The following is an 18,199-nucleotide window of genomic DNA, read 5'->3' on the forward strand; positions in this document are numbered from 1 at the left end:
TTTTTATATTTATCTCTTTTTATTGTTTGCATGGCTTATGTAAGCAGGTAATTATTCCTAAAATATGTATGTGCATGTCAATAAACATAAAAGATCAGAATGCAGTATTTTGCTGCAGTACGTCTATGGAAATAAATTAAAAAATGAAAGACACATCTGTCTCAAGACAATATGCTAACTGCACTATGAAAAATTCAAAACATATACATCTGCCAGTCAGTTAAACAAATACACTGCAACATACAGAAGTCCCTTAAAATATGTCATACATACTGCAAATAAAGGCACAAAATCAGATTGCCTTCCACATCAATCAAACATGCACTGAAACATGCTTTAAAATATTATGTAAGGTGTGGCCAGGTACAGGTATGACAGGATGGGCAACACCAACCTGGCTGTCCTGTTTAATGCAGTAAGTTGAACACAAAATTGTGCCTTAAGGTGATAACGAAAAATGGCCACTCGGGCTCAAAACAACAAAATAAGCTCTTTGGTTTCACTAGAAAGCTACAGGGTGATCCAGATCTAATTTTGCAGATCCAGATCGTCTGGATGACTTTGATTTATACGGGGACAATTCCAGTTCGGCGCAAAGACGATTCTTCGTGGCGTCAGTTAGCACACTTCTCGATGGTCCGGGATTTTTCGGGTGATTTTCTATGTAATAAACTTAATAAGTTATAGCATAATGAATATTGCATAATTAGATCTGGACCACCCTATAGAAAGTTTCTTGAGTGCTCGGACTGATGGTTCGCTATCAAGAGAGAATGACGACTCCTTCCAGGCAGCCAGGCTTCCTTATGGTGCACATGTCAGAAGGGGCGGGGCTAAGTGCCCTCAGTGGGCGGTTTCTCTGAGCTGTGGGGAGAGAAGAAGAAAAGAACGTTAGCAGCGGCGCCCTCTCTTGCCCCGGCGGGTTATCACATACACTTTATCAAGCCTGTGAGGTAGGTGACAGGGGCTATAAAATGATGCCATGATGTCCCTTTGTATCAACAGCAATACGCCTGTATACTGCCTCACTGTGACTAGGACTGCTCTTTTCTTCTTCAACCAAGTCAGACATTTTTCTTTCTTTATAGTTTTCTTTCAGTTTAACAGTTCTGTTGTGTATTTGAGAGGGGGTTTGGTGTTTATTATAATATAATAATATACATTTATTTATTTAGATTCTTTTAAAAATGATTGCAGACAGAGGCCATTTATCTGTTCTCATCCTCTAAGATCTGAGTGCTGCATTTGACACCATTGATCATATTCTTAGAAATCGCCTTAGTCAATGGGTAGGCCTCTCTAGCAGTGTCTTAAATTGTTTTGAATCCTACCTGACAGGGAGAAAATATTTTGTTAGTTGTGGTAATCACAACTCAAAGACGCATGATATCCGATATGGTGTTCCACAAGGCTCTATCCTGGGTCTGTTGCTCTTTTCAATCTACATGCTTCCGTTAGGTCAGATTATCTCAGGGCACAACGTGAGCTACCACAGCTATGCTGATGACACACAGCTGTACTTATCAATAGCTCCTGATGACCCCGATTCTATTGATTCACTAACACAATGTCTGACTTGTATCTCAGAATGGATGAATTGTAATTTTCTCAAGCTAAATAAAGAGAAAACTGAAATCTTAGTGATTGGCAATAATGGATACAATGAGGCTATTAGAAATAAACTGGATACATTAGAATTAAAAGTCAAGACGGAGGTAAAAAGCTTAGGGGTAAATGTTGACTGTAATCTGAATTTTAAATCGCATATTAATCAGATCACTAGGACAGCATTTTTTCACTTAAGAAACATAGCAAAAGTTAGACCTCTTATATCACTGAAAGATGCTGAGAAATTAGTTCACACGTTTGTTTTCAGTCGACTAGATTACTGTAACGAACTCCTCTCAGGACTACCCAAAAAAGACATAAATCGTTTGCAACGAGTGCAGAATGCAGCTGCTAGAATCCTAACTAGGAAAAGAAAATCCAAATACATCTCTCCAGTTCTGATGTCACTACACTGGTTACCAGTGTCACTCAGGATTGACTTTAAAATAATGTTGATGGTTTACAAAGCCTTAAATAATCTCGCCCATCTTGTATATCGGCATGTCTGACACCTTATATTCCAAATCGTAACCTCAGATCCTCAAATGAGTGTCTCCTTAGAATTCCAAGAACAAAACTTAAAAGAAGTGGTGAGGCGGCCTTCTGCTGTTATACACCTAAAATCTGGAATAGCCTGCCAATGGGAATTCACCAGGCTGATACAGTAGAGCACTTTAAAACACTGCTGAAAACACATTACTTTAACATGGCCTTCTCATAACTTCACTTTAACTTAATTCTGATACTCTTTATGTTCAGTTAATCATAATAACTATTCATGGTGGCTCTAAAATCTGTTCTAACCACTACTCTCTCTTCTGTTTCTTTTTCCGGTGTCCTTTTCAACTACTCAAAGCACCGTGATGTTCCTACATTGATGGATTAAAAGCCAGAAGTCTGCATGACCATCATCATCATTAAGTCCATCCGTGAGAGCCCTAAATCCAAAGAGGACTGTTTCATTTATGTTAGGTAGAATGTTCAGAGGGGACTGGGCGGTCTAATGGTCTGGAATCCCTGCAGATTTTATTTTTTTCTCCAGCCGTCTGGAGTTTTTTTTTTCTGTCCTCCCTGGCCATTGGACCTTACTCTTATTTTATGTTAATTAATGTTGTCTTATTTTAATTTCTTATTTTGTCTTTTATTTTTCTTCATTATGTAAAGTACTTTGAGCTACATTTTTGTATGAAAATGTGCTATATAAATAAATGTTAAAAAAAACAACAAATTGTAGTGTGTGTATATGTGTGTGTCCAGCTGCTTTCATGAGTCAGGTGTCACTGTTGGTGATTTCACTGGTGCTTCCTTTAGAGTCGGTGATGTGGTCCCAGTGTTTTTGTGTTTATCCTTGTATTTCCTCCTTAAGGGCGTTCCTCATTTTAAACTTCAGTTCTCTATCAACTGAATGAAATGTAGTATTCCGGATTTTAAGACAGACTTCCTTCCTGTCATTTTCTGAACCTGCGCACTCCAGTAGAAGGTTATGGTGAGCTGAAGCCTGTCCTGCTCAGAGTCAATATAGTTGACTCCAACTCCAAAATTTATGGTACCACCGGCTCCGACTCCTCTGTTTGTTATTAGACTCATTTATTTAATATGTCGATTGAAAGCACACAACATACAAGATGCAAGGCATTTTATCTCTGACTGTGTGAATCTCCAAACTACTGTTTAGAACTCTAACCTGTTTGGGTTTAAAGACTATAGCTATGCCATTGTGGACATTATATATATTGAGTAGCATTGATAATAAGAAAAAACATACATTATTAAGAAATGATTTTATCAAATGGCTTGAAAAAAAAATACTTAAATCAAATTAGCATACGGGGAAGACCCAGGACACGCTGGAGGGACTATGTCTCCCGGCTGGCCTTGGAATGCCTTGCGATTCTCCCAGATATGTTAGAAGAAGTGGCCTGGGAGAGGTAAGTCTGGGCCTCTCTGCTCAAGCTGCTGCCCCCTGCCACCCGACCTTGGATAAGCGGAAGAGGATGGATGGATGGATGGATGGATGAAATTGGAAATTTTAACACATATTACAATTTACCTTTAATCGGAGACAGAATCGGAACATTTCAACCAACTGATCCTAGTGTAGGAATATTTTGAGCAAAGCAGGGAACAAACATACACAACATAACCTCACCTCATTCATTAGTTACAGCAGAACTGACAGAATGTATGTCAGCGTCATAATACTGTATAAGATTTACTCTCATTCTTGAGTGCTTCTTTGCCATTATTGATGAACAACAGAGCTATTAGGCAGTCAAGCAAGCACAATACACGAAACACATTCTCACTTATGTCATTTAATTACATATCTATTGAAGCATGGTGATGGCTGGCATGAGGTTTTAAAGAGCATAAAGGGCACAGGCCTGGAACCTAACAGATTAGACCTGGCTGTCTCTCCACTTTACTATGATACTGCACTATCTATCTATCTATCTATCTATCTATCTATCTATCTATCTATCTATCTATCTATCTATCTATCTATCTATCTATCTATCTATCTATCTATCTATCTATCTATCTATCTATTATATAGTGCCTTTCCTATCTATCTATCTATCTATCTATCTATCTATCTATCTATCTATCTATCTATCTATCTATCTATCTATCTATCTATCTATCTATTATATAGTGCCTTTCCTATCTATCTATCTATCTATCTATCTATCTATCTATTATATAGTGCCTTTCCTATCTATCTATCTATCTATCTATCTATCTATCTATCTATCTATCTATCTTTCTAAGTGATTAAAAACATAACTTCAAGTTGCATTTTAGATGAATAACCATACAAGTACAAAATACACATAAACTACATTATTCCTTTCACAAGGAATACAAATGCACCAAAATGTATAGTCTGTTCAATGAACATTGGAAGAATTATCTGCTTCATGGGAAGGAAATGACTGCCATATCCATTTCAATACACCTTTCACAAACTTTGCATTCAGAAAGTATGCAGACCCCTTCACTTTTCACACTATTTTCTAGTGCAGCCTTGTGCTAAAAATGTTAAAATGAATTTTTTTCTCATATCAAGCAACAACTCTGTACCCCAGGATGACAAAGGGAAAGCAGGATTTAAAAAAAAATGGCAGGTTTCTTTCAATTAAAACACCTGAAATATCAAATTGATACAAGTATTCCAACCTTTTGTTATGACACATACAATCTGTCTTTCTACCATCGTCACTGAGTCCACCAGTGGTCAATGTAATGGATTGGAATGATTAGGTAAAGCACACACCTGTTTATAGAAGGTCCCATAGTTGAGGAAAAATCAAGCCGTGAGATCGAAGGAATTGCCTGCAGGGCTTAGAGTCAGGATCGGCTGGAGGCACAGATCTGGTGAAGGCTCTCATTTTTGTTTCGTAGCATTTTAGGGTTCTCAAGAGTACAATGGCCTCCATAATTCCTAAATGGAAGAAGTTTGCAACAACCACAACTCATTCTAGAGCTGACTACATGGCCAAACTGAGCAATCAGAGGAGAGCGGCCTAAGTAAGAGAAGTGACCAAGAACCCAATGATCACTCTCACTGAGCTCCAGGGAATCCACTGCATGTGAAGACGGGAGAAAATTCCAGAAGGTCATCCAACGCTGCAATAGGCCAACAATCTGGGCTTTATGGAAAAGTGTCCAGACAGGAGCCTCTCCTCAGTCACAAAACACATCAAAGTCTGCAAAATGGCACCTAAATGACTCCCCGTCTATGAGAAACAAGATTCTCTGGTTTGATGAGATGAAGATTGAACTGATTTGGCCTCAATTCTAAGCATTACATTTGGAAGAAACCAGGCACCACTCTTCACCTGTGCAATATCCATTCCAACAGTGAAGCACGGTGGTAGCAGCATCATGCTGTGGGTTTGGGGACCGGCAGACAATTCAGGCTTGAGACAAATCTGAAAGGAGCAAATCACCAAAATATCCTTAATAAATACTTTCTCCATAGCACTCTGGAAGTCAGACTGACCTGAAGGTTTGCCTTCCAACAGGCCAGTGACAATAAGCACAAAGCTAACACAATACAGCAGTGGTTTAGGGGCAACTCTGTGAATGTTCTTGAGTGGCTAAGCCAGAGCCCAGACCTGAAACCAATCAAACGTCTCTGAGGAGACCTGACAATAGCTGTCCATTGACATTCTGCATCCAACCTGACAGAGCCTGAGAGGATCTGCAGAGAAGAATGGCAGAAAATACCCAAATCTAGGTGTGTGAAGCTTGTCCCATCAAAATCAAGAAGACTCCCAGCTGTAATTGCTGCCAAAGGGGCTTCAATGAAGTGCTAAGTAAGGGGTCTGACCAGGCGATTTGTGCCTGAACTGAATGAAATGCACTGTACAAAATTAAACTGAGCTGTGTGATGGGCGGCCTGGATCTGGGGGAGCAGCCATGGGATGCACTCTATGTCCCCCAGAATGCTTGGTGGCAGCCCTCCAGGGCTACATCGGGGCCACAGGTGTGGGACTTCAGGACTCAGACCTGTTGGGCTCCATGGCCACCACCCGGAGGAGCTGCATGGCTTAACGAGCCTCTGTGGGCTAGAATGCAGCCACACCCGGAAGTGCAGCCTAATTAGGCCAATTACCACCTGGAGTACCGGGAGGGCTACAAAAAGAGCCTGCAGCCACCACTCAGGAGCCAGAATCGGGAGGACGAGGACGAGGTTGCCTGAGAGGAGTGGTGGTGCCGTCGGAGGAAGAGTTGGGTTGGGTTGGGTTGGGTTGAGTTGAAGTGGGTTGGGACTGTGTTGGGCCTGTGGGACACGGAGAAGACGTGCCCCATGGCTGAAGAGAAAAATAAAACTTTGTTTATTGAACAAGTGCCTCGGTGTGACTCTGTTCCAGGTCGGACGCCTATATAGTGCCTTATTCACAGCTGAATGCATTTATCAATGAGAAGTTTCAACTTTTTATTTTTAACAAATCTGCAAAAAAAATGTAAAATTCTGTTTTTGCTTTGTCATTCTGAGGAATTAAGTGTTGCTTGATGAGGGAAAAAAATGAAATAATTTTAGCATAAGGCTGCAACATAACAGAAAAGTGAGGAAAGCGAAGGGGACTGAATGCCTTATGACATTACTAAATACGAGGGAAAATCAAAAAGCAAAGGAAAAGGAAAATGATGGGGTAACCACAAAGGAGAGAAGTTGACAATGACATTCAATGGTTTTCAGCAGGTTTCACTCCCTCTGCCCAAAGAAATCTCACTACGGTGTGCTGTTCATCAATGGCGTAATCCCGGAGTGGAGCATCCATGTTCATTTGGACAAAGAGCAGAGTTCTGTGCTGTGTGTGGTCAAACTACCCATAAGCCACCACAAATGTGTTATACTGTGTCAGCTTCTATCTGTCACAGTTACTGTGTAACTGTCAGAGTGCCTTTACTTTTTTGATTTACCCTCCTATATTTTAAAACCCACATTATGCACATCAGATTCACTGGGGTTGTGATAGAGCCTATCACTGAGGCACTGTGTATAAAGCAGAAAAGAGCTCTGCCACATGTGCCAGTCTGTCACAGGGCCTACAGCAAGTATACGTAAAAATACAAAACATATATCGAATTGCTGGTACAAATACGAGACTATATAGTAACATACAGATAAAAATAATTTAGACAAATAATATCATGTCACACATGTGAATCTGTGGATCAACCTTCAGGCCTGTATAATAATAATAATAATAATAATAATAATTCTTTACATTTATATAGCGTTTTTCTCACTACTCAAAGCGCTCTCCACGCAGGGAATACTGAGAGGGGGCACTTGTGTTAACCTTCGCCTTTTCTTTCCCCTCCAAAGTGGCAAGAAGACACCCTGTGAGGGCAATTGACCCTTTAGATCTTCCGCCTTTATAGTCCACCGCTGCAGAAGAGAGGTGTTCAGTTCTAACTCGCATGAGCCAAAGGACGGAGCTTCAGAAACTCTGACCAATGTTCCCCAGAAAGCATTGGCTTACTTGTTTTGTTAATTATTAGTTCCAGAGTTTAACATAGTGGCCTTATTTGTTCAGTTTGTTGGACTATATTAAATGGGGAGGACCGGGTTGGCACCCCAATACTTCCTGTGGGACCTGAAGGGCCTCCTTTTGACCACAATATATATTGTGACAGATGGTGGCCAGTGCCATTACTCATCCGGGACGCTTTCGTGATGGAAGGACAGGGGGAGATGACTTATGAAGTGTGCTGTCTTCCCCAAACTCCTATTTGGCAGTTCCCCTGGGGTGTAACGGCCCCCCGGAGTCCCACAGGGCTATATGGGACTTGGTATTGGTCAGTCCAGCAGCACTGGGTGCAAAGCACAAACCCTTAGAGGACGCCATGCTAATTCAGGGTGCATTGACTCATCAAGCCAAAATTAGACTTGCCAATTAACTTAGCATGCATACCTTTGTGATATGGGAATAATTTTAATTACCCAAAAGCAGTAGTATTTCCACATTAAGTGACTATAAAAAGGACTCACCCCCTTGGAAGTTTTCAGATTTTGCTGTTATACAACATTGAATCAAAGGGGATTTCATGTGGATTTCTTGACACTGATTAACAGAAAATGTCAAAGTGAAAAAGAAAAAATATAAAGTAATAAATAATAGTTGATCCATCTAAATGAACAGTTATAAATGTAACGCTAAATTCTCCACTGGGAACAAATAAACTGCTGCCTATCTATTGTATAGTGCTTTATCTATCTATCTATCTATCTATCTATCTATCTATCTATCTATCTATCTATCTATCTATCTATCTATCTATCTATCTATCTATCTATCTATCTATCTATCTATCTATCTATCATGTAGTGCCTTTCATATCTATCTATCTATCTATCTATCTATCTATGTATCTATCTATCTATCATATAGTGCCTTTCATATCTATCTATCTATCTATCTATCTATCTATCTATCTATCTATTATATAGTGCCTTTCATATCTATCTATCTATCTATCTATCTATCTATCTATCATGTAGTGCCTTTCATATCTATCTATCTATCTATCTATCTATCTATCTATCTATTATATAGTGCCTTTCATATCTATCTATCTATCTATCTATCTATCTATCTATCTATCTATCTATCTATCTATCTATCTATCTATCTATCTATCTATTATATAGTGCCTTTCATATCTATCTATCTATCTATCTATCTATCTATCTATCTATCTATCTATTATATAGTGTCTTTCATATCTATCTATCTATCTATCTATCTATCTATCTATCTATCTATCTATCTATCTATCTATCATGTAGTGCCTTTCATATCTATCTATCTATCTATCTATCTATCTATCTATCTATCTATCTATCTATCTATCTATCTATCTATCTATCTATCTATCTATTATATAGTGCCTTTCATATCTATCTATCTATCTATCTATCTATCTATCTATCTATCTATCTATCTATCTATCTATCTATCTATCTATCTATCTATCTATCGTAAGCACTAGAAGGCATTTCAGCACCCCAAACCTCAGACACAAGTCCTAATATAACGCGTTGCTGCCGCCCTCATCCATATGTCTTAGACAGTGTGCAGGTTCTGCACTGTTAAAAGTGTGCTGCCTCTTTGTACTTCTTGGCCACCATAGGTATCACAATAATAACTTGATACAGACCAGGCACCAGCATCCCATTGTCTGTTTTTTTTGTGACGTGAACAGTGCATGACATTGGTTGTCTCAATAGTCATTGGCAAAATGAGAACAAATATGATTAGTCAGGTAAGTTCATTTTAATGTTAGAGAAGTCTGCACACAAAAAAGTGGTTTAGTCCCATCATAATGTCATGCCAAAAGCTATACTACCCAAAAGATGAAAGGTTAGCATAAAGTATACAGCTATATACAGTATAAAGGCAGAAAATCAAAGTATAATATACAAGAACTGCAAATTACAAACAATATACAAAGTTGGATTGTATGTGATCATTCAGATTTTGTGGATGGGCTGCTGTCGGCAGATTTCCAGCTCTGCCATACTCTTTCCATTTCTTAATGACTGATTTAACTGGATATTCAGTGACTTGGATTTTTGTTTTGTCTCCCTCCATCCCCTGACGAGCTTTTCATGGATGTTGCTTGGAAAACCACAGACAGGAAATTCTATGACTGCACCAGTGATGATTTTGTGATGCCATATTATGGGATGAATTAATTATTGTCTTTTATATCTTCTTCTTCTTCTTCTTCCACTTCTATGTGTAGTCAATGTGTTTGATCAACCTTCTCCAAACAGCTTGGTCCTTCACCTCCTGGCCAGTCAAGTCCTTTTCCTTCTGATCTTCATTTATTTTATCCATTGACCTCTGTCCCTGTACTTTCATTCCCTTCACTTTTGTTCCCACATCTTCCTTGTCCCTTTTCATTACATATCCATACCAAATCAGCCTATTTTCCTGTACTTCCTCAGATTTCTCTCCCACTTGTGTTGTACCTCCGATTGCCTCATTTCATATTCTGTCCTTTTTCTCAACTCCACACATCCATCTCCATATTCTCATCTCTACCGTATCTAGCTTCTTCCCCTGCTCTCCATTAACTGTCCATGTCTCAGTTCTGTACATCATTGCTGGTCTTACCACTGTCTTAAAAACCTGACCTTTAACCTTCTTCTTAATTCTTCAATCGCACAATACTCCTGATAACTTCTTCCAGTTGTTTCATCTGCACTGCACTCTATTCATTATCTCTGCGTATCTAATTCTCTATGTCAGGCTACCACTCATCGTAGATATTTAAAATTCTCCACTCTTTTCAATAGCTCTCTCCCTGCAGGTTAACCACTGAATCCTGATGATCATTAAACCTCATACATTCTGTCTTCTTCTTCCTATTTATCTTCAAAAAAAAAACTTTGTGTTTTGTCTGGGCAATTAATTTAGGCCACTTTGCAGAGATTGCTTTATCTTTATTTGTTGACCAGTGTGTCATGAAAGGCAAATTAAACACACTGTGATTCAATCGTGTTAAATGTGGAACCTTCTTCCAAGGCTGGTGCATCTTTTTTATAGGCTGTGCACATTTAAAATTTAAGCCATTAGGGGGCAATACTGACCACTTGAATACTATTGTGGAGGATAAACCTTCTCATGAACACAAGCAAACATTACTTAATAGGAAACCATCACTATTGTGCAGCATAGAAGGTAAGTGACTCACTCAGTGTGACATAGTGAGTCAGTGGTAGCAACTGAAATGGCAAACTTGTGCATTAATGTGCACTAAGAAGTGAAGGTAGCTACTTGTGTACACTTTCTTAAGCAGCTGAGCATTACAGAATACTGCAGAAACTTTTTCTTTCATGTAGCATTTTCAGAATTAGTACAGAGACATTTTAAGAACAGTAAATCTTAAGAGGTGGCATCACTTCATCACAAACTCTTGGTGTGAATGTGTGAGTTTTGAGACCTACAGTGGACTCAACTCATCTCCAGAGTCATTTCCTGCTTCACGCTGAATGTTACCAATATGGGTGCCACCATGTGACGGTCTGGGTAGACTCCACACACCCTTGTTGCTCCCCGGAGCCTATCCAACCCAAACCCATCGATAGTCATAGACCGAGCAGAGCTGGGCAAATGAGGACACACACATACAGCAAGGGGCAGGTGCAAAAGTGACTTTTATTAAAATTCAAACAAAACATCAAAGAGCAAATAGTGCAGTAAAATAATCCATGAAAAAAAAAAAACACACAGTGACCATGTGGAGGTAAAAATACAACAAATAATTCCATAAAAATTAAGGTTTAATAATCACGTCAGGAAACTATCCATCCATCCATTACCCAGCCCACTATAGCCTAACTACAGGGTCACGGGGGTCTGCTGGAGCCAATCCCAGAAAACACAGGGCGCAAGGCAGGAAACAAAGCCCCGGCAGGCCGCCAGACCACCACAGGGCACACACTACGGACAATTTAGGATCGCCAGCCAATGCACCTAACCTGCATGTCTTTGGACTGCGGGAGGAAACCCACGCAGACACGGTGAGAACATGCAAACTCCACGCAGGAAGGACCCGGGAAGCAAACGCGGGTCTCCTAACTGCGAGGCAGCAGTGCTACCACTGCGCCACCATGCCACCCTTTACTAATATATAATATAGAAAATCCAATGTCTCTCTGTCTGTATGTCTGTTTGCTTTTAACTACTTAGATCGGTTTTTTTTCTATAATTTGCTTGAACATTCCAGTTGATTTTGCGCCTTCTCTCATTTCGCTCTGTATGTTTTTTAAAAACATACAAGCTCTGGTGCCTCCTACTAATATCCAACATCTCCCTGGCTTACCCTCTTCAGATTCAGCATCACAAGGAGACGTCCAACCGACCGGCACAGCCAACCTTCAAAATCCAAGCTCGGGTCCCTGCTACACTGAACCTGTCTACTCCAACACCCGCCGCCACTCCTCAGAGCCCACTTAAACAATGGGTCACTCCAAATACCTGAAGACACTCAACCAGAGTGACCCTCTTCAGCCCCTTTGGGCATCTGCTATATGCTCTTGCTCTGGGCTCTTTACTCAGCTGCCCTTCTCCATTGAACTGCACACTGGCTTTTCATAATCCTTCCTTCCTTCCATCACCTTAAACCTCCACCTGTCTTTCTGTCTCTGGTTCTCGCTGTTTTCCCCACCTCTCTACCATGCCAGCTCCTTTATACTGCCTAATTGGGTGTAGATGAGAACCTCCAACTACTCCGAGGTGTGAACGCGGTACCTGATTAATCCACCCATATTTGCAATGCGCAATCAGCCAAGCACTGCAGTCAGCCCTGGAGGAACACCGTCTTGCGCCTGCCTACTCCCATTCTGAGTTTGCACCTTCTTGAGACTTCATTTTTTATTTACAGACTTATTCTAAGCCATGGATCACTGATCCTGAAATGGATTAAGTGGGTTTGGAAATGAATGCACGATATATACAAATGAAGCATTTCACTGAGAACTACACAATGAGTCACTGGCTTCCATTGGATCAACAACCTTGTGTTTTACAAAACATCACTGGAGCCATTGGGAGCAGCACTGATTTCCTGTAAGCCATTCTGAAATGAACTGTGAACTATAAAACTTGACACAAATACAATCTTTATTTTTCACAGTGTATTTCTATAGCAGACTGTGTTTAGTGCTGCTGTCTCACAGATTCAGCTCAGGGTTCTGTCTGTATGGAGTTTTTCGAGTGGAGTTTCTCTATACGTGTCTGTATCAGGTACAGTGGATTCACAAAGTATCCAGACCCCTTCACTTTTTTCACATTTTATGTGGCAGTCTTGTGCTGAAATCACTTGAATTAATATTTTCCCTCACCAAGCAACACTCAGTATCCCAGAAATGACAAACTGAAAATGGGATTTTTGTTTTGCAAATTTAAAAATAATAAACTGAAATCTCACATTGACACGAGTTCTTCAGAACCTTTACTCAGAACTTTGTTCAAGCCCCTTTGGCAGCAGTTCCAAATCTGAAGTCATCCTGGGTTTGATTCGACAAGCTTCACACATCTGGATTTGGGGACTGTCTGCCATTCTGAAGGTCCTCTGCAGCACAGTTAGGTTGGATGGAGAACGTCGATGGTCAGCTACTTTCAGATCTCTCCAGGGATGTTCGATAGGGTTCAAGGTCTGCATCTGACTGGACAATTCAAGGCCACTCACAGAATTGTCCCAAAGCCACTCTTGTGTTGTGTTTGCTTTGTGCCTAGGATCACTGGTAGGATCCCATTGGAAGGTGAACCTTCAGCCCTGTCTGAGGTCCAGAGTGCTCTAGAGCAGGTTTTTCATTAAGGAGATCTCTGTGTTTTGCTCTGTTCAGCATTCCCTCAAGCCAGACTTGTCTCTCATTCCCCAGCCCCACAGCATGATGCTGCTACTGCCATGTTTCACTCTTGGAATGGCATTGCGTGGATGATGAGGAGTGTCTTGTTCACAGTTTTCTTAAAGCCACTCCTGTGTCATCTTTGCTTTGTGTGCTGTTGTAAGGCGAACCTTTGTCCCATTCTGAGGTCCAGAACACTCTGTAGCAGGTTTTCATTATGGATATTTCAGTACTTTGCTCCATGTACCTTTCCCTCACACCTGACTAGTCCCCCTTGATGCTGCCACCACACTAGTTTACCATTGGAACGATATCTCATAGGTGATGAGGACTGTGATGGATACAATTTGCCAAAGCGCTGTTATTGAAGTGAATATATTGTGTTTTCCAGCAACCTCGTTCACAGCTGGTTCAGGCAAACATTTTTTCCCAAGCTCCCCATGACATAATAGCTGTATCAGAGAGGTTTCACGCATGCCTACTGTAAAATCCTTGCTAACTTGGTCATCGCTGTGTTGCAACTGCATGAGAAGAAAAGAAAGTTCTATTTTAGCTACTGAGATGCGTTAAAACCAACAAAGAACCCAGAACCTCACACATCCATTGAACAGTGTTGTGGAATATTTCTCCCCGTCTTTAACCACACTTGTTTCTTCCACTTGCTGATATTTGAACCACCCAGACTCTTTGTCCTATGTGGATTGTCAGTGAACTTAAAAAGATAAAAATGTGTTCCGAAACCACAAAGGTTAAAAATAATGAATGATTTCCATTCTTCACACATTTCAAAATAAATAAGCAAGTGAGTAAGTAAGTAAGTAAATAAGTAAGTAAGTAAGAAAGTAAGTAAGTAAATAAATAAATAAATAAGCATTAAACTTTTAGTATTACTAGCACTGCCAATGGATTTTAAACACCGATCACTGTGCTGGCAACACAGCACCACATGGCTAATTATGCATGCAAATCTTAAAACAAGCCTTAAAGGAGCCCTCATCCTCTCCTCAACAGAATACATGGATACACTATGGAATAACAAAGACAAAACATTTATTACTATTTACAAGGCCTTTCTTTATTCTTCATGGAAGAAGAAAGTGCAAAGCATTTGTGCAGACACATGGGAAATAAAAAAGACATTCCCTGGAGTTGCGACTTCAAATAATGGAAGGAGCCAGTCCCACACCGCCGCTTCATGGCACAGCCAATGTGTGCCCGAAAATTGGAAGTCTGTGAGCGCAATGATCTATATTTTATTAACTTATTGCTCATTTGTGGACATTAGTTGTATTTTATTTGTGTTATTCATGCCATGTGTGTCTTTTGTTATTTGAGGCATGGTGGTGCAGTTTTCAGCACAGCTGCCTTACAGCTCAAATCACATATTTGGCCACAATTATCGATACAGAACTGTTGGCAGACTTTTCCCTAGCCTTAAGGAACACTTAAAAGACCAGCATGCCATTATAATCCACTCAAAACTAGTTCTGCTTCTCCCTCTCCTTTGACTTCAAAGGATTTTGTTGAATTCAGCGAAGTTTATGGAGTGATGAGTTACACTTCACTATCTGATGGACTAATCTGGGTTTGTTGGATGCCAGGACTGTATAGCGCCTACTGTAAAGTTTGGTGGAGGAAGTCTATTGGTCTGGGGCTGTTTTTCAGGTTTTGGGTTAGACCCCTGGGTTCCGGTGTAGGGTATGGTTAAGGCTACAGCATACAAAGACAATTAAGATAGCTTAGCACTTCAGCTTGGGGAGGGCAATTTTCTGTTCCAGCATAACAGTGCTCCTGTGCACAAAGCCGGGTCCATAAGACATAGAGGAACTGGTGTGGCCAGCACAGAAAACTTACTTCAACCCTATTGAACATCTTTGGGATGAATTAGAATGCTGATTGTAAGCCAGGTCTCTTCATCCACCATCAGTACCTGTCCTCACCAATGCTCTTTTGGCTGAATGAGCACAAACACCCATAGACACACTCCAAGATTTTTGTGGAAAGAAGACTGGAGACAATTATTGCTGCAAAGAGGTGTGTGTGTGTGTTGGGGGGACAACTCCCTATTAATGCCCTAATGGGATGTCCAACAAGCTCATGCAGGTGTCCACAAGCTTTTGGCCATACAGTGTAGCTGCTTCTCTTTAGCATTTAGTGTCCTCTCTTTTCAAATGTCATTAACTGGATACAATTTAGATTTCACATTATTTAAAAAAGTAAAAGAAAAAGAAAATATTAAAATTTGACTATTGCTTATTTAAAAAAAATCTATATAAATGCACATTTCCTATTGACTGCAAAATGAAACAGCTAATTAGAAGCATTATTATTATTTTCAGACAGTGTCAGTTAATAAAGAGCAGACAGAGGCGCAAATGACAGGGGTAGCTACTTCATTCTGTGATCATTAGCAGGACACTTTAAAAGAAATAAAACAGATAAACCTTAAAAAGAGAGATCTGTAGCTTAGTCATACTTATTAAATTCCTTTAAAAACTAAATTAATCTGGGTGTTCATTTCTAGTTTCACACATTAAAGGCTGAAACTGGCAAATAATGGTCAATTTAATTAAGACAGCAGTCCAACTAATATCAGAAACTGATTGAAACAAAAGCCTGCACCCACTGTGACCGTCCATGAACTGAGTTAAGTATCTGGTATCTGGATCCTACATGTTCTTCCCTTGTTTATGTGCTTGTAGGTTCATTTCTGACTGTAAACTGGCTCCACATGTATGATATGTGGTTATGTGCGTGACTGTGCCCTGAAAAGGACTGGCACTCATTCATGGTTGTTTCCTGCTTTGTGCCTAATACTGCCAGGCTAGCCTTCAGTGGTCCACAAGCCTGAAATTAGATTTCATGGAGACTGCTAAATGGATAGACAGATGACTATAAGGAAAGATCATATTCATCTCCCAAGTTATTCAAATTTTGTTCATATTTCAGGTTAATGGTGAATGACGTACTCAAGGACATGGTGAGTGAGTGCTGGCACTACTGGCTGCCGCTGCTCTGCTGGTGACTTAGTTTTATTTTGTAGTTAAGTTTCTATTAGTTGCGTTTTATTAGCTAATCTGCTGTCTTTGTCTAAGTGACAGTAGTTGCTATATTTTTATCGTTATCTGTTGGAGTTTCATTGGAGTGTTTTTTCCAGTGTTTACCTGGTTGCTGGTGATCTGCTTTCTCCGGCTGGAATCCGTGGTATGGATTGACAAGCTGCTTCTTTGGAGTGCTTTCGAGTGTGTTTGCTTGGATTGTCCTGTTTTTAATGCTTTATCAAGTAACATCGATTTACAAGTATGTAGCAGCGGAGCTTCTTCAACTTCGGTGTCACCTGTCTGAACCACCTTCGGCATTGTGCCATCACCAGGATATTCTCTGTTTCTCCCGTCGGAAACACATTGACCGCAGGTCTTAACAGAACTTCAACTATAATGACCACAGACAAATACGGTCTTTTTGGTCTACTTTTCTTTGAACTTCACAGAGATCTGGATGGACAGTTGACCTTAGTGCGCTAGCTAGCCTAGTGAGGTTGGCCATAGCAACACCTGGGGAAAAAAAAACTTGCCATTGGGCTATTCCATTGGTTCCTAAACTGTGGGATGGACCCCCTAGGGGGAGGGCAAGAAGATGTGAAAAAAAGAAAACAAGAATCAAAAATATGAAAAAATACATCTTATTGAAACCAAAACAAATTAACTTAAACTACATTCTGATACTAGAAAAATATATAGACAGTTAGATAAATGTCGATAAAAGTTAAGTAGGTATAATACAGTACATCTTGCCTGAAGAAGGGGCCCAAGTTTCCTCGAAAGCTTGCATATTGTAATCCTTCTAGTTAGCCAATAAAAGGTGTCATTTTGCTTGGCTTTTCTCTACGTAGGTATAATAAAATATGCATCTATGATATATCATTAATTAAAAAAGAACAAATTGGTATTAGATAGATAGATAGATAGATAGATAGATAGATAGATAGATAGATAGATAGATAGATAGATAAGAGATACTAAATAATTAGATAGATAGATAGATAGATAGATAGATAGATAGATAGATAGATAGATAGATATGAAAGGCACTATATGATAGATAGATAGATAGATAGATAGATATGAAAGGCACTATATAATAGATAGATAGATAGATACTTTATTAATCCCTAGTGGAAATTAGTGGGCTCCTTTCAAAACAACGGGGGGGGGGGAGCGATTAAAACTGTTATGAAAACTCGGGTCGCAAATACTTAAAGGTTGAGAAACGCTGGACTATTCAATGTCCGTTCACTCACCGGTAGGGGGCCAGTACTCTACGATCTATTAACTGACCCTCCCCATGCCTCGGCCGTGGTGGAGGTCTCGTAATATTCTACATTGTAGAGTTGAAAGTATCTTGTAAAACTGTGCCTCAGTATGCCTTATTTGAATCCATTGTCTTGCAAATCAATGGATTTACTCCCACTATACTTGCAACTATATATTGACCACTTAAGTATTTAAATGAACTGTCTGAGTTTGTAAATTCTCTTTGTTCTTTGTCATCTAATGTTATTTTATTGGGTGATTTTAATATACAAATAGACACTGTTACTGATAATCTTACGAGGGATTTTATATCATGCCTCAATAGTACTGGTCTGCAGCAATTTATAGACTTTCCTACTCTCTCTAAAAGCCATATGTTTGATCTTATTTATTACTCTGG

The 18,199-nt window shown here is 39.8% G+C and overlaps 1 long non-coding RNA gene across 1 annotated transcript in view; it reads right to left on the minus strand.

Moving 5' to 3' along the window:
- Positions 1 to 658: 658 nt before the first annotated feature.
- Positions 659 to 18,199, minus strand: part of LOC120538727 — a 39,851-nt gene continuing 22,310 nt past the window's right edge. Inside the window, exon 3 of the long non-coding RNA XR_005635507.1 lies at positions 659 to 864. This is a non-coding gene — a long non-coding RNA (uncharacterized LOC120538727). The remainder of the gene's footprint in view (positions 865 to 18,199) is intronic.

This window comes from Polypterus senegalus, chromosome 11, assembly GCF_016835505.1.
Source record: "Polypterus senegalus isolate Bchr_013 chromosome 11, ASM1683550v1, whole genome shotgun sequence".
In the NCBI taxonomy this organism is placed as follows: Eukaryota; Metazoa; Chordata; class Cladistia; order Polypteriformes; family Polypteridae; genus Polypterus; species Polypterus senegalus.